Genomic DNA, 21407 nt, shown 5'->3' on the forward strand with positions numbered 1-21407 from the left:
TCAGGGAAGTTAAATGACTTATTTTAAGGCCAGATGGTGGACCCTGGACAAAACTCCATCTTCCACTTGTTTCCTCTTTCATGGCACTTTTCCCAGGAGAAAGGGAAGTAAGACATCTGCACCTTTAGACATGGTTAGCTAGTTTTTGAATGATCTGAAAAGGGGCAGAGAGGGTTTTCTGTTGCTTTCTAAGTTCTAGGTTACTCGCGACAGCATCCAGTCTCATTAAATGGTGTTCAAGGAAACCACTCAGACTTGGGCACCACCCAATCTTGGCTCTTGGCTGACTAAAGTATCCTGAGATAAGGAAATCTTGACTGATGGATGCTTGATTGAACTTGAGAGAAATTATTGGATTCTTGTATAAGGACAAGATGGGTAGCCACGCTAGGAATAGGGCAAGATAAGATACTCATATAAGTGTGAATCTCATTTTTCTTTAACTTTTTTCTAAGAAAGAAAATCTACCTTCTTTATATCTCACTTCCAACCTTGGAGTTAACACTAAAAAAAAAAAAAATTAACAATTTGTTTACAATGCTCTTATTTTTGATGGATGGAGGAATATCACTTTGTCACTTTATTTTTTCCCATTTCCCATTCATACCAGTTATAACCTAATGTTCATTCGTATTTGGAAAATATTCCAGGAAATGCAGATGTGAGTAAAATGGTGGCTTTTCCTCTTCTGCCTTCTGTTGCTTCCATCCCCTATTTAAATTGCTCAAATAAATCAATAGTTTATTAAGAGTATTTCTTTCCTCTCTGAGTGGGTATTAACAAGATTAGCATTAATGGGAATTAAATTGGTTTAGAGAGGAGCACATATGCACGAAATATATAAAACATTTATAATTAGTCTGTCAGCAACATTTTATTACAGGTTTATACCCAAGAGGAAAATGTCTCCTATCTCATGGAAGTTGTCTTTATCTGCCAAAATTTAAAGGACCAGACACTCTAAAATAATATTCTTTTTCATCTCAAATGTTGTCAATCAAAAGAAACTAAAGTTGCTCTAAAATATGCAATACAATTTTGCATTTGTCATTGATGCTGCGCCAGGTGATGTAAATAATTCTCAAGAAGCCTAACACAGGATTAAAATGAAGGGAAAAAATCTTAAGTTTTTAGATATTTTGTCATTGCTCCAAACCTTTAGATTTATCTGTTAATATTGCATTTACAGGAGTTCAGTAAATCCAGGTTGCCTTTTTCCAGTTGATTTCCTTCAAGTCTGTGTCCTCAATTTCCCAGTGTTTTGTTCTACTTGAATCATCACTAGCTGCAACAAGATACTCATTTTAAATGCTTCTCTTCGTTTCTCTTAACTCACTTTGCTTGTACTTCTGACTCTTTTGTAAGTGTTTGCTTGGCATTATGCAAAAGTGGCTTGCACAAAGAAGCAACTGCATTTAACAACTGCATTCAGCAACCTTAATCTTTTTGTGTGGAAGAAATAATAAAAGAGCAGAATTGAGTGCAAAGAATCTCTTCTTACACATAGGTATTTTGTTCAAATTATTTTAAAAATTAATGACTACAGAAACACTCCAGGAAAACCTTCAAACTTCTATGACTTCCTAAGAGTGTTAGAAGTAAAATGTATAAAGATGTAGAGTGAGTATTCTTTACGTTTCCCCCGGGGCCGGAATATTCATTCATTTCTGCCCCTATGTGGTGCTCACTCTTGCTGTGCATGGACTTGGCTTCACATTTATTTTGTCCGTTTAGCTACACCAAATAATAGGCTTTGATCTTGACTGGAACATCTTAGCCATCCTTCCTCTGAGCTGTCTGCTCCAAAGCCATGCCTACCAACCTGTTCACTTTCCTGAGAAAGCGATGTCTTTCAAACAGACTATCCAAAAAAGATCTACAGCTTCATTCTGAGCAGTTTGCTTCTGAGGCCACACCTACAGTGTATTCATTCTCCAAATAACTTAGACACTTTCAGGGGAAGTTAATTTTATTCTAATAATTGGAGATTAATAAGCTTCTAGAGCATGGATATTTATTATTCTAGAAGTATTCATTCCACTCTAATTTTCATATTTTCAAAGGATCTTCAAAGCTAGAATAAACCTTAATGGTAATTTGGATCACATCCCCATTTGGCACTTGAATCTTTTCTTTAGCTGGTTATGCAGGGGTTTAAAACATTGATGTGTCCGTAAATTCTTAACTCTTGATTTTGCAGTTGAGAAAGGGGATACATTTCTCCTAAACACCCTCATCATATTCTGCCAGCTGAGACCGGCTGAATCTCCTGTTCCCGATGAAGATATCTTCAGTCCAATGTATGAATAAACACACGTGTCTATAAAATAATAATGCTATATTCACGTAGACTACCCTTTCAAATGCATTATTTCACCTTAAACCAACAACAGCAGCTCTCCACTCTCCTTAGTTCCACCTTACAGATGAGGGAATGAAAGCTTAAGACAGTGGTTCTCAACAAAAGGTGATTTTGTGTCCCAGGGCTACATCCCGAGACATTTTTGGTTGTCTCAAAGGTTGAGTAGTGTGGGGTGCTCCTGGCATCTCGTGCTCCCGGCATCTTGTGCTGAACATTCTGGAATGCACAGGAGAGACCCCATAACACAGAATGATTCCAACCAAGATGTCAGTCGTGCTGAGGTTCCTGGCTTAAGAGAAAGTGAATCAGTCACAGCTAGTGTGTGTCTCACCTGGTCTAAAAGTCAGATTCTAATTAACGCTGGGCTGATCATTCTGTTAGTCACCGTTCTAGTTTTTCTCTGGCAAACCTTTCTTTCTCTCTCTAACGAGTGACTCCATGATAATAAACAGATCAACATTTAATGTCATGCTTTGCCAAGAGGAGTGCTAAAGGGAACTGAACTGGTTTTTACAACAGAGATAAAGGAGCAGCTTGTAACACATGGATAATTGCATTTCTGAGAAGCGGAATCAGTCAGCTTCAGGTGGAAAAATAACATTCCAATAAAACATTTCTAAAGGCTCTTTCAAGTTCAAGTCTTGCAATTTCAATTTGCCTCCACAACAGGGCTGTGACAGTATTTCTTGTCACCTGACAAAACCGAAGTGCCTAGAGAGAGAAGTAAATGTCTCCATTTCTGTTAAACAGCTCAATTCACATGGATGTACTATGGTTACAAAGAGCCTCAAGCTGCTGAGTAATAGCAAAGGAAAGCACATTCCTAGTGCCACAAATCCTAGAAACCCCAGAACTTTGTGCATAATTTTCATAGAATCAGAGAAGAGCTTATGGTTCCCAAACATAGGAAAAATGTTGCTGAGATTCAGTCCAATGCAAGCCTTGATGGAGAAATAAAAGACCCTCCTTATTGTCCTATCGTGTCCCATAATGACTGAAGAAAAGCGGCTCTTTAAAAACCCAAACCCCAAGCCCTGTGGCAGAAGCATCAATGTTATCATAGCATTCGTGGTCCTTGAAATATCTTCACCAACGTGCAAACAGATTTGCATTGAGTCTCAATTATATGGAAGAAGAACATGAACAGGAAAATTATAAACCCGTTTGTTACATAATGGAATGTTGGAATGACAGGCCTTCCCTTTAAAATTTGAAAAAGGATGAATTTGGGAAAATTATGAGGCAGTGTATCATTATACACAAAGTAATAAAATAATGGATTTTAGTTATGCCAGGAGGAAATAAAACTGAAGATAGAAATTGCTAATATATGGATCCACTGTGGGATATTAGGAAGTGTTAGTATGTTTCAGGCTATAACCCTAATTTTTTTAGTTCAGTTTCCAACTGTCGGTTGTGTTCTTTTAATAGCTATATCTCAGCAACATACTCTCCTCTAGTTTTACTGTCAAAAGACAACAATAAATAGGGAACACGTTCTGTCGTGAGTCCTTTTCATCCCCAAACGTCTGAGTATGATATTTTGGGTGAATTTGGAGGATGAGATAGGGTGAGATACAGTGTCCTTCATTAGCTCTGCCTGGATGGTGCATGACTATGCTAGATTGCTAGCTTGGTGCTAATTTTGATTATTCCTAAGAGGCCTTTTGGCTGTCTGCTTCACACATCAGCCAGCTATGGTCCATGTGCTTCCAGGTGTCTTCCAAAGCCGCTTTATAGTAAACCTGCACTGTTTCCTACCCCTGGGGGCTGGCCTTCATTGCGAATAGGAGTCATGTGTCTTCCCCCCTCACCTCCCAGATTCATGCTTTCCTCACTTTTTGGTGCCCTCTGCCATGTCCTCCTGTGACCAGTGACCTTTGGTATCCCAGCCTCTGCTGGTCTGAGTTGTTTCCTCTCTTCAAATGCACCGTACTTGGTGATGTCCGTTTCCTGCTTCGGATTCCTGGGGAAAACCTTGCAGTTCGCCTAGGGCAACGGCTCTCAGCTTCGGGCCTAGGAGAAGCAGTCTGAGTATCTGATGAGATACCTGGAGAGATGAAGGTCAGTAGGTTTAACTTTCCCCAAGAGTACTCACATCAGGAAAAAAGGGCCCAAAGGAAGACGGACGAAACCGAAGGTGAAAGCACGGGGCATGTCTGAGATCAGAGACGGGGGTGCTGGGGGAAGGGCGCTTACCTGGCTCCCAGTGCCTCACCCCTCCCCACTGGCCTGGACCGCCAGGGGCAGCAGCTTGGCCTCTCCCTTCTGAGGGGCGTCGCCTCTGGTCTGGGCAGTGGCATTCTTCTCCCACCTGTTTTCCCAGAAAGCCTTGTCTGAGCTCAGATTTCTTTATTTCAAGCCAGCAACAGCTGGTCAGCCAGAGAACAGTGGGAAGCTAGGAAACTTCATAGTCATTTCACTGCGACTGTTCAGAGGGAACAAGAGTTTTTGATTAAGTACCATCAGCTGATACCTTTATAGTCAAACCCAATTTTTATTTCAGATTACTTGATCTTACTCTTAAATCCCAGATCAGTTGTTCTTCATTATAAAAAGTCCAACTAATATTCTATTATACTAATACATACCTTTATATAGAATGATTCAAAGCATGTTTTAACCTACTTTAGACTCCAATAGCTTTCTTTTCTTTTTCTTTGTAGATTAAAAAAAATTTATATAGTCTGTTATAGCTCCTTCCTACTTCTAACAAACCCCACAGTTCCCCTCAACTGAATCACTTACAAAAATCTCTTCAGCATTTTTCTTTCCATCCTTCTTGATTTTATTTCATTTCTCTTCTGAGTAAATATTTGCTCTTTAATATCTTCCTGTATCAAAATCCTTATGTCAAACGTTACCTTACATTTATTTTTGTATTTCTCCTTTCTTTTCAACAAAACCTCTAATTGTTCTTTTTCCTTTTTTGTAACCATCTGGCCCCAAAATTATACCTTCTTTTTCATTTCCAAGTGCTTGGCCTTTATCCCACCCGCTTCGACCTTCTTTGCCGTTTCTCAGATTGTGCCTTTCCACTTCAGGAAAAATTCTCTTTTGAGAAAAATCGCTTCCCCACTAGCCTTTGGGCACGTGGCATTTGAAACTGTCTTGTGGATGTAGCTTTCTTACCCCTTCCGTCCACTGAAACGCAAAAATCCCACACGGCGTTGGCCTCCAACTGTAAAGTGATTCCGTCCTGAGCACACCCAGCGTCTCTTCCACCCGGCCGTAAATAATGGCTCTTTTTCAGACTCTTTGGCCCCTGCTATTTGATGAGGCCATTAATAAAAAGCTCTGTATCCACGGGACGATAAATTCTACTAGCCAGAGCCATACATAGTGAACACACGGGAAAATTGGAAGCAGATCTGTTTTGACCAGTCTCGTCCAGTCTCCTAGCCGAAGCTGCAGGCCTCCCACCGTAACGATGCCCGTGGTCTGTTTCCCTCCCCACTGCTTCGCGTCTGCCCCGAGCTCTCTCACCAGCCTGGTCTCTCCTCGTTCGTTTCTGCTCATTCCTGTGACACTTTCATTATTTAACGGACTCTTATTCCAGTTCCTCCAGCCTGATTTTCACCATCTTCCCTGTTGTGACCCTTATTTATGCTATTGCCATGACGTGGTGTTCTAGGTATGTAAACCTGTGCTGGCTGGGTCTGCCGTTCTCTGACGCTGTCGCCTCCGGGAGCAGCCCTCCTCGTCTCACTGCAGGGACACAGTCATGCTGGTAAATACCGTGACCGTACAGTCATCAGACTAACATGCCACTTCGTACTTACATGTGCCTTGAAGGGGGAACCGTGGCTTATGAAATCCGTCTTTGTCTTGATCCCACCTTTTCTATATGATGCTCTTTAGATTCACCAGCTCTTCCTGTGCCCTGATGATGAACCCCACACCTTGGGGGTAATCTTGTGAGGAGCTTTTATCCAGCCACGAATGGTGAAGTCCTGCACAAATCACTCCATACGACTGCACCTTAATTTTCTCATTTATTTAAAAAAAGTGAAGAGAACCAACGTTGGTCAGGCTCATCCCAACTGTGACATGTCTGGAAACTTTTTCTGGCTTTAAGCTTGTCACTGATAACTGTTTTTCTTCTGTCTCTTAAAATAATTATCATTCAGTCAATCATTTTACCTGCTTCCCATAGGCCATTGAATACGGGGACCAAAGTTTGCTTTTAGCAATAATGCTCAGTGCTAGCTGGCCACTGGGCCTTTCCTGCAATACAACCTAATCACACTTGTCAATATTGGAAGAGTGATAGCTGCCCTTGAATTGTGTGCTTCCTCATTATCATCTTTCCTAAATTCTAAGGCTGTTATCCTTTACTGCCTTCTGAAATAGTTCTGTTAAAAAAAAAAAAAATCCTTAATAGCAGTTTCTAAATTAGGGCCATCTTAACCCATTCTTTAATTCACAGACGAACCCGGCCCAGCCTTGAACAGTAAAATGGAGCTATAAAGAAGCTTACTCATTCTTGTGTTAATCATTACTTTTATCATCACTTTGATCTGGTCCAGAAAGACTGTGTTTTTCCTTTGACATATGCTATTTTCTGTGAATTTTTATGTTCTTGTTTGTCCTGCCTCCTGCATCATTCCCTGCTTTTGCAAAAGAAAGAGGTAAGAACCTTGCCTTTTGAATTCTTTCTCCTGACAGCACATCATTACAGCCATTTGGAAATGGGGACCAGGACCCTTGCCTCCTGGTCAACCCTACAGATGCCTTCTGAGTCTATGGTTTGCCTGCAGGGTGTCAAGTGACCAGAAAGGGCAGTATCTGTTACTTTGTGGTCCTGGCCTCTAGCTTACAAGTAAACCTACTCAGCTTTGATTTGCTGGAATTTACTTAGCTTCTAGGGTGTTTTTTTCAGCTCCCTTTTTATAAAAGGATCTTTTTTAAATTTTGTTAAAATATACATAACATAAAATTTGCCATCTTAACCACTAAGTATATGATTCACTGCATCAAGTATATTCACAATGTGGAACCATCACCAAAATGCATTTCCGTAATGTTTTTATCATCCCACACTGAAATTTTGTACCTGTTAAACACCAACTCTCTATTTCTTCCTCCTCCCAGCCCCTGGAAACCACCATTCTACCTTTCTGTCTTTACTTTAGGTACTTCATATAATGGAATCATGCAATATTTCACATAGAATGCTTTCAAGGTACATCCACATTGTAGTATGTGTCAGAATTTCTTTCCTTTTTAAGGCCGAATACTATTCCGCTGTCTGGACAAACCACACTTTGTTTATGCGTTCATCCATCAGTGAACAGCTGGGCTGCTTCCACCTTTTGGCTATTGTGAATGGTGCTGCTATGAACATAGTGTACAAACACCTGCTCAAGTCTCTGCTTTCAGTTCTTCTGCCTATATACTAGCAGCGGAATTTGCTGGATCGTATGGTCATTCTATGCTTAGCTTTTTGAGGAACTGCCGAACCTCTGTAAAAGCAGCTGCTCCATTTTGCGTTCCTACCAGCAACATACGAGGGTTCCAGTTGTTTTACATCCACGCCAGCATTTGCTATTTTCTGTGTCTTATTTTTAGTTTTGCTTTTGTAATAGTCATCCCAATGGTTATGAAAAAAAAAGGTCCCTTTTTTCCTGCTCCTATTCCTTAACTCAAAGTTTTTGTTCCTGCCTATTCCTTTTCTTGTAATTCTCCTAGGGGTCATTTTTTTTTTAATAATACACAAATGTGTTTCTCATTTTTCTTGCCCTTCCCTGTCCCCCTTCCCCTCTGCAAACTCTCAGATGAAGTCAGCATCCCCCTTTTCTTTCTACAGCAGGAGCCAGCTACTCCTCTACCTTCTTCCACTGCTTCCTTTGCCTTCTTTCAAAGTTTTCGTGCCTTGGAAACCCTCCTGAAAGCCAATGGCGGCTTCACCTGGATGGGTCCCAACTTGCCCAGCTTGTCTGGCCTTGCTATTCTGGGCTCTGAGTCTGACTACCCGTGACTTCTTCCAGCCAGCACATGGCCACTGCACCCACACCCGCCTTCCCTGGAGGCCATGTTCACTCTCACCTGTGCTTGAGATGTTGCCCGATCCTTGTTTTGCACATCAGGGACACTTTCTGATGGCATGTAGCACTCAGGTGACCCTCTGACTCACACCAGGCCTTGAATGGACACCCTAGGCCAGTCTTTGACTGCCGGCCAGAACCAGGCAGTTCCACATAGCAGACACCACCTCCTTCGTGCCACGTTCCTTTTTCACACATATGGTCATCAGTACAAACTCCAGGCTGCTTGTCAATCTCGCCACTTTTGTAAACACAGCCGGTGTTGTTTTCCTCTGTCACCGTTTCTCCCTTACCCTGAAGGGATAAGCAAAATTTTAACTTGAGCCTACTTAGGAGGATCCCTGGGAATAAAGGCAAATCCAACCCTTGTTCATTGTTTTCACCTCAGAAAACACAAGTGTCACTATGAACAAAAGGGTCTGCATGCATTCTTGGGGCTATGGATGCCAGAAAAATGCTACATGGAGTAAATTCAGGATCACCCCGGTTGTCAAATCTGTTGCTGTATTTTGTTGAGGATGCAAATGGCTAAATCCCAAATAGGCAAATAGGCCTCAGTTTTCTAACTTGTAAAGAGGGGATGATAATAGTATCAGTCACAACATAGGGTTGTTATAAGGACTAAATTATTATGTGAAATGCTTATAGCAATTCCTGGCACACAGTAAATCTGACATGTTTCAGCTTTAATATTAGCTATTGTTTAAGGAGCTTTGTATTAGCTCACTGTCTTGGTTCCAGAAAATGTAGTATATATGAATATGTTTGTGTACATGTGCATCCCTATTTTCCTATGCACTTCCAGGCCTCTTTGCACAGAGATTGTGCAATGTGAGATCATTGCATTACATTTTATGATTATTTTACCTTGAAATTAGAAGGTGTGCTCTCAAATACACACTGGAATTGTCCAAATTCTAAATCTCTCTAACAGTTAAGTAGAAATTGGAAGGAGAGAAGAGTGATTTAAACCCATTGTCTTAGTCTGTTCAGACTTCTATAATAGAACACCATAAACTGGGTGGTTTACAGACAATAGAAATTTATTTTTGACAGTTCTAGAGGCTGGCAAGTCCAGGATCGAGATGCCAGTAGATTCAGTGTCTGGTGAGGATCGATTCTTGATTGGTGGACAGACATCTCACTGTGTGTTTACATGGCAGATGGGGCAATGGTGCTCCCTGAGGGCCCTTTCATAAGGGCCCTAATCCCACTCATGAGGACTCTGCCACCATGACCTAATCACCTCACAGAGGTCCCACCTCCAAATATGATGACACTGGGGATTAGATTTTAATGCGTGAATTTGGCAAGGGGGCAGAGGGTACAAGCATTCAGTTGGTAGAACTCATCAATGGAGTCTGGTTTCCTCATTTTATACTTAATGTCTCTGTATTTTGCAGAAGGAGACCACCTAGGCTTCCCGATTATAAGTCATCTAGAAGAAGCAAAGCTTAGGGTTACTTGGTAGAGTGACCTAAAGGTCTCCCCACTGCAAGGCTATGAGGATCTATAAGCACCAGCCCCTAACAGCCTCAGGACCTCCAGTTTTGCTCATGACTGACACTATCCTGTGATTTTGCATAAACCCTGGGGGTTCTCAGAGTCTCCATTTGCTCATCAAGGAGCAGATTAAATGGTTTCAGGGGCTCCTACCAGTTCTACAATAAGTGTAAATGCAAGGCTCATCAAACTGCTTGGTGCGTCCTAGTGATGGCGTGTTTTAATTTTGTAGAACACTCCAGGGTTTGCCCAGGTCTTTTGTCGACGTAGACTGTTTTTATTTTTTTAGCACTCATGGCCCTAAAGGTGGATATTTCCATTTTTGACCAGTGACCACTCCTAATCGCACCTAAGTTTAATGATACTTTCTCAATAATACCTTGGTAAAACATGGCAGACTGTTTTCCTCATTTAAAAAATTACTCTGATGGGCACAGCGACCTGGTAGACTTAGAATTTGTGCTACATCACACTTCTACAATCTTCTAGTGTAGAAACAATTTACGTTCACATTTTATATTTTTGTTAGAAGAGGAAAAAGGATGATGATATCAACAAATATATTGATTTTTCAATTGATAAGCTATAGGGTAAAAAGCCTAATGAGAGATTACTTATGTACTAGTGAGGGTGTTGTTCACCCTTAGCAACTCTGAAAACTAGGTTAATCAAATAGGAATGTTCTGTTTATCAGAATATTTTGAGGTCATGGAATGAATTCATGTTTACAATTGCAACATCTCAACATAACGAAAATAGTCTTTAGCAGCAAATGTCACAAGATGAAGATATTTGCCATGAAATAGGACTTATAAGCTATGACATAAAACTTTACAAGGCTCCTGGCTTTATAGACTAGGACTGTTAGCATTTTGTATTTCAATCAAATTGGTTAACCAGCTTTAGCTTCCTTGCTTTTTCTTAAATTAAAAGTTGCAGTTTTTCAAAGGCAAATATGGGCTTCCTAAGGCTTTTTGCAAATATATTAAGATTTATATAAACAAGCAAATTAATGGTTTCCCTTGATGGTTTGGTTCTATTAATCCAATTGTATGTTTTTGTTTACTTTCTTCACATTGCAGTGGAAAGGGAACTAAAAGACCATTTGTGGCGATAGTTGTTAATTTGATGCAACTTATTTTCTCATATTTGTTGAAGTAGAAATTATATACATGCTATATTAAGCAGGCACTCTATTGAAGTTCCAAGTGTTTTGGCCCTATTTGATGATCATTAATATATAAAGAAAAGTCTTTCAAAGCTCCTCTAAAATACTTCTGTATGTCTGGGTCATCTAAAAGGTACCTTTTATGTGCTTCAAGTCTTTGGAATATTTTTAGCGCCCCCAATTTTCCTCACCTGAAATAATTCATCAGTTTCTTTGTCATAAGAAACATAATTTCTTCTTCCATTTATGTCTAAAGTTCTTGATTGTTTCTTACAAAAACTACTGAGAGGTCTTTCACTCAAAATGTTTCTCTGAGCATTTTCTCAATTCTGTAGCTTTTTTCATTCTAATAATTTAAGTTGGAAACTGTTTAATGTAGTAAATGAAAATTTACTATAATAAAACTTCCAGAAAAATTATAAAAAATAACAATAAATTAAAAATTTAAGCAGAAAGTGGGAAAATCTCATTTAAAATGTGTTTATTAAGTTGCATGATTACATCGGGCTTTCTCTTTTTATGTAACATAAAATATGTATGTTTTCTATGATAAAGTTTAAATAATTTAAAATACTTTTCTTCACATAATATTTCATATTGGACACTTATCCCTCAGTGTTATTTCTGTTTAAAAAATAATTTTGCTTGTGTTTTATATTTTATTTAATAAAAGGCATCCATTTCTTACAATACAGGGACAGTTGCTGTCATTCATTGATGCTTATTTATAGAACATAACACTTGAGGATCCTGATATTATTAACAGAGTGAACATTAATTCAATATTGAAGCTAGCCTTGTGTTCTTTAAAAGGAAATTCATCAAAACTTTAGATTTGTGTGTATTATTTTCTTTCCTGAAAATCACCACAACTAACTTTCTTTTAGTCCAAAGGTAAGATATGGGCATTATTTTTGTTTTCTGATAAAGCAAAAATTAATATTAGTTTATTTCTTACATGGTTTGCTTGTTTTATTTTCTCAGATTCCCATTATACTTTTTAAACAGCTCTACTGACATACAATTGAAAATATTAAACAGTACATAGTTAAAGCATATAGTTTAACAAGTTTCTAGATATGTAAATACTCATGAAACCATCACCTTATTAGGATAATGAACATATCCAGCACTCCAAGAAGCTTCTTTTTTCCTGTTATACTTCTGTTATGTTTCATTTCATGTATATTGAGGTTCTGTGATTATTTATACACACATTAGGATTGCTGTGTTCCTTTGATGTATTGATATCTCTTTTATCATTATGAAATAATCTTCTTTATCCCTAGTAACATTTGCTCATAAATCTGCTTTGTGTGGTGTTAATTTAGGCATTCAAGCTTTATTTTGATTAGCATTAGCATAGTAAGTCTTTTTTTTTTTCTTTTACTTTTAACCTACTTCTGTCTTTATATTTGAAGTTCTTTTCTTGCAGCCACTGTATAGCTGGGTCTTGCTTTTTATGTCCATTTGACAATCTCTTCATTTTAATTGAGGTATTTAGACCATTTACATTTAATGTGATTATTGATATAGTTAGGTTTAAATCTTTTATCTTGATATTTATTTTCTATTTGGCCCATATGTTCTTTGTTCCTTATTTGTTCTCCCCCCCTTCAGGTTAATTGAGTATAGTTTATGATTCCATTTTACCTCCTTTGTTGATTTCTGGAACTGGGTTATTGAAGGATGAGTTTTGTTCTTGTACAGTGTTCCAAGAAAAGGAGGATTTTCACCATGCCTAGCACAATCCATGACAAAAATAGGACTGTTGCTTCCACTTAACATCTAGCAGTAAACCCTATCTACTACTTGATCATTACTATGATTGATATTATGTGGTTTGTATGAGCATGTGTAAATACACACACACACGTGCATTCTGTTTTTAATTCTCCACTGTTCCCATTTGGCTCTGCACATCTCTAGCTTTTTCCCAGTATCTCATCACCTTAAAGAACCCAGATTTAGGAGACTTGGGAGCTTGGGACCCTAAGCTTGATTTTCAAGGTATTTATATTAGTTTCTTAGGGCTTCCCCAACAAATGCTGTAAACTGGATGACTTAAAACAAAAGAACTTTATTCTCTCATAGTTCAGAAGTTCAGAATTCTAAAACCAAGGAGTTATTAGGATTGGTTCCTTCTGGGAGCTCTGAGGGAGAATCTGTTTCATGACTCTCTGTAACTTCTGGTGACGGCCAGAGTTTCTGGCATTTGTTGGCTAATAGCTGCATCACTCCAATTTCTGCCTCTGTCTTCACATGGCTGGCTTCCTTCTGTGTGTGTCTGTCCTCTCTATCTGCAAGTCTCCCTTTTCTTATAAACATACCAGTCATTGGATATCGGGCCCACCCTAATCCAGTTTGACCTCATCTGACCTTGATTACATCTGCAAAGACCCTATTTCCAAATAAATTCACATTCAAATGTACCTGGGATTAGGATTTGGACATATCTTTTCAGGGGATGCAATTCAATCCACAGCAGTACCACAAATCCAGAGGATATGAAATAAATATTCACTGAGTTATACTTAATTGACCATAGAAAAATTATTTCTACTATCTGGGTTTCATGTTTGTGTTATCTATTACTGTGGGAGAATTATCCACAAATTTGTTATCTCATGGTTGCTGTGGGTCAGGAGTCCAGGAATCGCTTAGCTGGGTCTTCTGATCAGTATCTCACAATGCTGCAATCAATCAAGTTGCATTCTCATTTGGAGGCTCGTCTGGGGAAGAATCTGCTTCCATGCTCATTCAAAGTTTGGGCAGAATTCATTTCCTTGAGGTTTTAGAGCTGAGGACCTAGTGCTTGCTGACTGTGAGCTGAAGCCCACTTCAGCTTTTAGAAGCTTCTGTCAGTGACTAGAGGCTACGTGCAGTTCTCCACTGTGTAGACTTCCTCAACATTCCTGCTTGTTTCGTCACGTCAGCAAGGAGAGTCTGTAGAGTGAGTCTGCTACCAAGATGAGTCTTACATCATGGAGCATAATCACGGGAGCATCATCCATGACTTTTGCCATATTCTACTGGTTAAAAGCAAGTCTTGCCCACTCTCGAGGAGAGGGGATTACTGAGGTATGTACACCAAAAGGTGAGGGTCACCCTAGAGTTTGTCTTCCACATATTTCCTCACTTGGAGAATGAGGGGACTGAAGTAGGTCCCCACAGCTCTGCAATCTGTGTGTCTAGGGGAATCGTTCACCCCCAGTTACACCTGCTGGCAACTCCCTCTCATCATGCCCTGCTTCTGACATGCAAGCACAGAGCCACTCAGTAACTTTAGCCCTGTTTTGCCAATAAAAAGCTCAGACTTCCTGCTGTCTTTGCTGAGACTGGTAACCATTCACAAAAAGTCTTTAACCAATCCGAGGTGACTTTCAATTCCTGCATAAAACAAAGCCTTCCCTTTTCTCCTATTGAGTAGCGTAGCTTGAATTTCTGACACTCTTAACCTGCTTTCTCTTGGTACATTCTTTTGTGTATTTTTTTGAAGAATAAGAATACTTTCTTTGCTGATCTGAAGTTATCATCAAATTCCTTGCTTCTGAATAAAACTATGACTTTTTGATTTAGCTTATTAATTTCTAAGGAACATCACCATCATATTGGTTTTTTTCCCCTGAGCTGCTTTTATCAGATCCAGTCTTCATGTTACTCTTGCTTGGAAGCCTTATTTGATAACCCTTCTTTCTTCTCACACATATACCATGTCTCCCTTGCTTATTCAACTCCCTTTTCTTTCTTTCCTTCTTCCTTCTTTCTCCTCCAGCCTGCTCGGGCTACACACACACACACACATGCACACACGCATGTATACATGGCTCTGAAGGGCCTGCTGCCTTTCTCTGCCTTTTCCTGTGCCCCTGTTGGTGCACCCCTTTTTCATCCTGTCCCAACCCTGGTGCTTCTAGCTATAGGCCCACTCTTCCTTTCACTGTCCCATTTATGGCTAAAAACTGATGTGCCTCAGGAGAGAAGAGCTCAGAACTTAGATAGACCTATCCCAAGTCTCCCGCTGAGCTGCCATTCTGGTCACTGTCCGTACACATGTGTGGCCTCCTGACTCTCCCACCTCCCACCCTCCCACAACACGACTTTCTCTAATTCCCGGGCTCAGTTGGCAAAGTTGTTCCTCATGCTCTGCCAACTCATATCCTCCTCTTTCCTTCTTGGCCCGCTCTATGCTCCATTCCTCACTCCCGCCCCACCTCTGGGCTCATTGGTGGGAGAAAGACATTCTCGAAACTGGGGTATAACAAGACAGAGCTAGAGCAGTGTTACACTGAGATTCAAGGAAAGCAGCTCTGAATGGGGCCTACATCTGCTGAAGCTCTTCTTTGAATCCCCGGCCTTCAGCAGTGGCCCCACTCCTTAGTGCAGTCACATTTGTGCCATAGCTTCACAGGATAAATTGATGGGATTGTTATCGGGGTGTGAGGGCAGGAGATGGCACCGTGCTGCCACAGAGAAACTTCTCACAATCTTAACCCAATGAATTAAGTTATTGTCGCAGGGACTGTCGAAGTACCAACAGAGGTACTACAGCGGGGGATGAATGTTACCTGGCTCACCTGCCTCTTATGCCCCCCCCCCATCCCCGTGCCTGTGGAAGACATCATTATCCATCACAGGAGACATCATTCATCCATCCTAGTACTCTGGCATATAGTGAGACCTGATTTTCCCTGAGAATTTCCCCAATCTCATGCTTTAAGAAGCCACTGCAAACTGATTGAAGCTAGTGCCACCATGAAACCTATTTGCCATCCCTGCACTAGAGCTCAGGGAGTATAAAGGGACAGAATGAGAAAAGAAGCTGGAAAGGAAAATGGACAAAATCTCAAATGACAGCTTACTCTTTACAGTATGTTTAACTTACCCGCATTTCAGCTTCCCAATCAAAGTTATCTGGGTTCCCTAAAGATTAAAGAGATGGATTGTAGCGTTTTTAATTTGCTTCCTTTCTATTTGTAAGATGGGGGTAATAAAGGCATCCAATTTATAGAATTGTAAAGATTCAATAAAGCTGTATGTCACTCTTAGAGCAGTGCTTGGTATATGATAGGTACTTGGTACATATTAATCATCATTGATAATTCATATCAGTTAGGACTTCCAAGAAGCGACCCTCTTGGTGAGGCTTGGGAGACATCTTTCACCACCAGCACAGGCTTGCTTGGGTGGGCTGCCAGAATTCTGCCTCTTCTCCAGGGACATGCCACGTGGCAGAACTGGCAAACTCGCTCTCCTCTGTGTCATGGTAGGTGGATATGTCTGCAGGGTCCGCAGCATTGTGTGAATCATAACAAACTTCCCAAATGCAACACTACCCTGGCCCCTCACTGTGCTTCCCATTAACTTTTACTTCACCTCAGAAAGACCTTCATGGGAAATGTGGTTTTAAAAGTGTTGGAAAAATTTGTCATCAGGGACCTCTCTAGTTGCAGAACTCAAGTGAAGTAACCAGGGCAGGAAATACATCTGTTCCGCAGAACGGGGCTGCCCCAACGGGTACACGGCTCTCCAGTTCCCCAGAAGCTTTCGTACGCCAGCATCCTATATCGTAGCCGTCTGCCCCCATAAATCCTGCACCTTTTGCTAGTTAAAACCAATGACATCCAGGGATGGAAAGCTTGATTCATTTGCCACTGATGAGGCCGGGAATCAGAAGACCTGCCTTCTCTTTTCTGCTTCATTACATTCAAGAGCAATTAAGAAAAGTGATTTTTGTTATCATGCTCATGGTAATAAATGCGGCTTCAGTGGGCTGAGCTATAGCCTTGAAGCCAAAAAGGGTCATAGGTTTCCATCACATTTTCAGGCTGAAGCTAATCATAGTCACTGTCAAAACCTTTTTGCCTGTCTGTGTCTCTATTTTACAATCTAAAAATGAAAAGAACGGATGAACACACTGACCTCCTTTCAATAGCACAGGGAAGACGGAGCCAGCTGGCCCTCAGGGACCTTCTTTTTGCACAATGGGTCAGGCTTTACGTCTGAGGTCCTTAGAGGAAAGGTGCTATTCATCCTGACCCACGGGTCAGAGGCCAGGGGTTTGCCAAAAGGCATGAGGAAGCCCTCCCAGATTTATGAAGTGTTCTGAGATTTCACCTTCCATTTCAGACCTGGCAGCAATCGTTTCCTTCTCCGCGAGCCTTCGGCCATGCACTGAAACACTCCAAACGACTGTAAAAGAGAAAGTGGGACAATATTAAAGAATTTGGCAAATCACTGGATCTTTTTTTATGTTTTTTTTTTTCCTGTGCTTCAAGCAAAAAAAAAAAAAAATATTTTAAAAGAATGAAAAAAATACCCCAACAAAATCAGCAATTCCAATTATTGTCACTAAAAATGTTTTCTTTCAATCCTGATTATATCCACAACCTACACTACCTTTTTAAAGAAAAATAGGAGATGCATTAATTTTTAAAAATTTTCAAACAACTTAGGATTTTAAAGATGTCAAAGCAATTTGATTCTTTCCCACCCACTGAGCCAAAATCCAAGAATTCAATATGAGTGGCCAGGGGCATAAACAAATACTACGGACTTTCAATGAAATGTCAAATGCAGTGCAGAAAATCAGTTAATTTTTTTACATTTCTGTTTAATTTAACCTTGGAATTCAAAGAGATATTTGGACTTAACTGTTCCAGCTTCTTTAAGACCTAGACAAAGCCCAAGTGTTCACCTTAGTTCTTTTTCCCAGTGGTCACATCCTGATTCCCTTGACTTTTAAGGGTACAGGAGAAGGGACCCCTCGGACTCCTTCATATTCTACCAACCATTTGGAAATAAAGAGAGATCCTACCAGACCCTACACAAGAAACCAGAGGATTTTAGTTTTATTCCTGTAGCTATAAACTCCACTTGATAGTACATTGACAAAATTTTGTTGATATTAGAGAAGAGGTGGAGGAGGAGACCCAGTACTTCCACCGGAGGTGACTGGATGCCACTAACAATTCCATACTTCAGTAGACCCTGGCTTTGACTTCTGGCTGCCAATCCGGACCTACTTTTGTGGACTCCATAATTTGCCTGAGTAACGTCACTTGGTCTGACTTTCTGACTGATCACACCTCCATCTACAATGCCCCGTTTCCTGACACGCTATGTTCCTAGCCACAACCTCCACCACCCACTGGCTGTTTAAGCTCTCTGCTCAGCTCAGTGATTGGTTCTTTCTCACTTTTCTGAACACCCAGCACAGAAAGCACTGGGGCATTCGCACGCACTAGCTAGGACTTCAGAGTTGCAGAGAAGAAATGAATCTTGCTGTATTGTGTAGCACACTGGGCGCAGCACAAGAGTTGACAGAAAACGTTCCTCCCCATATTACTTCAAACCACAAGTGGTGTGAGGACAGAGCAGTGTTTGTCCAATCCATAGAGCCAGAGTTGAGTACAAACAAAGCCCTAGTTAAAGCAGTTAGAAGGGTTAAAAATCGAAGGAATTGAGTGCACGCCAGCACTCACTCTGATACAGGGAAGGCATGTGTCAGGTGAGAGACAGCAAAGAACAGATGGAGATAACACAATTTGAAAAAAGTGTTGCCCAGAGGGGCTTGGGAAAAGATGAGAGAATCAAGGTTGTGAAATGTTTGCTGATTTGATCAGTGAGACTCTGCTCCTTAACTCCTGGTTTATTCTAGAAGGATATCTTCACCACCCAAATAATATCATTCAAACAGCCCTAGAAATTCTTGGTGGATAGGATGACTGAGGTCTCTCCGCAAAGATTCATCCACAGACAGGATTGAACATATCCTGGTTAACTGAGTAAATTATAGAATTGCGTTTCCCTCCATCTATTTACGCAAGTGTTGAAAATAGTAGTGATCCATGGTAGATTATTTTTTAACATTTTTACCAAAGTATATAATCATCATTGGTATTCTAAATTCTGGCCCTGGTGGATGTATGATGATTTCTTCTGTGAGTCTTTGGTGGCTTCTTTTTGGCCCCAGTCCACCTTTTGTGCTCATGCCACCCTGAAGGATGCTTATTCTAAATGGTATCACTCTTTCTGGGTGGCTGCTAAAATCTCAGGTGCAGCCCCAGCAGGCTGTACTCCAATTCCAGGAAATGGGACACCTTGCATATCTCACCCATGTTGCCTTCTACAAATGTTTCACGTGAGCTTTCATGTAGGAGAAAGCTGAACGCCACCTGCCAGTGAGTGTTTTGGGAAACCACACAGCATACAACCTCTACATTTGTTTTCCCACATGTCACCTCACATTCTCACTCCAATGTGGTTACTTGATCTACATCCTGATTGGTCTTTGAGCTTGAGGACTTATTCCTGCTCCTGCTTTCAACTCTAAACTTTTATTTCAAACAACCCAATCATAGTGGCTGTGAAGAAAGAGCCTGAACCCAGTCCTTCATATCATTACCGAATCGAAGGGTGTTATTAATGAGTGTCCTGGCTCCTGGGAAATGGTTCCATTCCTCGCCCTTTCCCACCAGAACACATGTGTGAGCAGCTTCCCTGCTGCTGTGCCCTTCCTCCTCCTCGGTGGCCTGGGCTCACTCTCCTATCTGGGCTGATAGTTGTTTTAGAATATCACAGGAGCGTGGAGGTGACAGGAACTTATGCAAAGTTCTTGGAGCCTGGATAAACATCCTCTTTGCTGAACGGTCACAAGATGAAAAAATAAAGTCTCATCTGTGACCCAAGGAAGTACGCTTGATGCAAAGGATGCACTTTTGGATGCACTCACAGAATTCAGACCTTTCATTTCTAAAACCTGTCTATATGGCGGCGGGGGGCGGGGTACATTCCTGAACTGCACACATCTACAATCACTGACCTCAGCTTTGCTTAAACGCTGTTTTTCTCTTTGGTACTATCTCTAATATTTTGCAGAGTTCTTTTTCTAAATAACAGCATAACGTATGATAGGGGCAATTTGCCATTCATCATAGCAATTTATACCACTTAAATTCCACACCAAACTTACTGATTTTCAGGTGCAATTTTTGGTATAGCATTTAATACTGTCACCTGATGAATATTACAGTGATGTTGTTATGCGATAAAAAGGATTTTAAATTGTATATACGTTATGTTTACAATGAATGCTCAAATACCAGCACTAGAGCACCACCATTACATCAGAAGTTTCCACACACAAAAGCAGCTGCATAGCACAAGGGACACAGACGAGAGATGCCAAGAATGAAGTAGGGCTACCCATGAAGCAGGGCTGGTATGATGTGGCTCTTAATTTTTCCTGCAATTTTTGGAAATTTGAACTTTTAAATCATTTTTTCATATGATGTCAGTCAGATTATACTATACTAATAATGTCTCGACAGTGCTATTTCAATGCGCATAAAACGCAGCTGCCCTGCGGTTAGCGCCCAGGGAACAGCGCTCAGCGGTGACGGTGGGAGGATCCAGGGCAACGGCTCAGCTCCCAACGCCCCGTAGCCCTGCGGCTGGGGGAGAAGCCCTTGTTGGGGCCCCCACGGGCTCTGCTCCTCCTGGCCTCCCGGGCTGTGGGGGCCTCTCCCTTTTTGAGCAACTTTTTTTGGATATGCCCCTGGGTCCGAGAGCCTCGTCCATAACTCTTCTTTCTCAATCCAGAAAAACCTCAATTAAATTGGGTGAAAATCTTTCTCCTCCCCTTTCCCCTCCCAGCCATCTGGCATGAACCCTGTTCTCTTGACATTTTCCTCAGGGGCACCTAGAGACGGGCTTAGGTTTGGGAGCAGACAGGTTGGGTGGGGGAGGAAGCACTGGATCTGACAGTCTCTTCCAGTGGGGAAGGAAGAGGACGACACAAAACGTGCCCCAGATAGGAACATCAGGTGGTTCGGCTCTGTTAGCACTCAGCATTTCAAAGGGCGATGGACATCGGAAAGGTGTTCTAACCTCTGCAGAAGGCAACGAGAAAGGCAGTTGCTGAAGCAGTTTCCAGAGGTTGCCCTGGTTGTCCCGGGTAACCGCTGAGACCCACGTCCCCCTGGATTGCTGGGAGGCATTGCTAAATGAAGTCAGGGAGGGTATGAGAGTGAGTGTCCCCAGACTGTACATTCTTCGGGACCCCTGTCTGAGGGGAGCACAGAGAACCCCTCAGGCTCCTGTCTTGCTCCTTCCCCATTTGCACTGGGGACACGAGCCTGCTCCCCACCTCCTTATGAACTAACCATGGTGCCTCTACTGATTTCATCTTCTTAAAAAATATTTAGGAAATTGAATGAGAAAAAGGAATTAGTTATTGTTTTCTTCAAAATATTTAATTGGACCAATGGAAATGAAATTTCTGGAAGAAATATTCCTATGCTTCTGTTCCCTATAACTGGAGAAC

Source organism: Propithecus coquereli, unplaced genomic scaffold, assembly GCF_000956105.1.
Source record: "Propithecus coquereli isolate 6110/MARCELLA unplaced genomic scaffold, Pcoq_1.0 Scaffold355, whole genome shotgun sequence".
Lineage (NCBI taxonomy): Eukaryota > Metazoa > Chordata > Mammalia > Primates > Indriidae > Propithecus > Propithecus coquereli.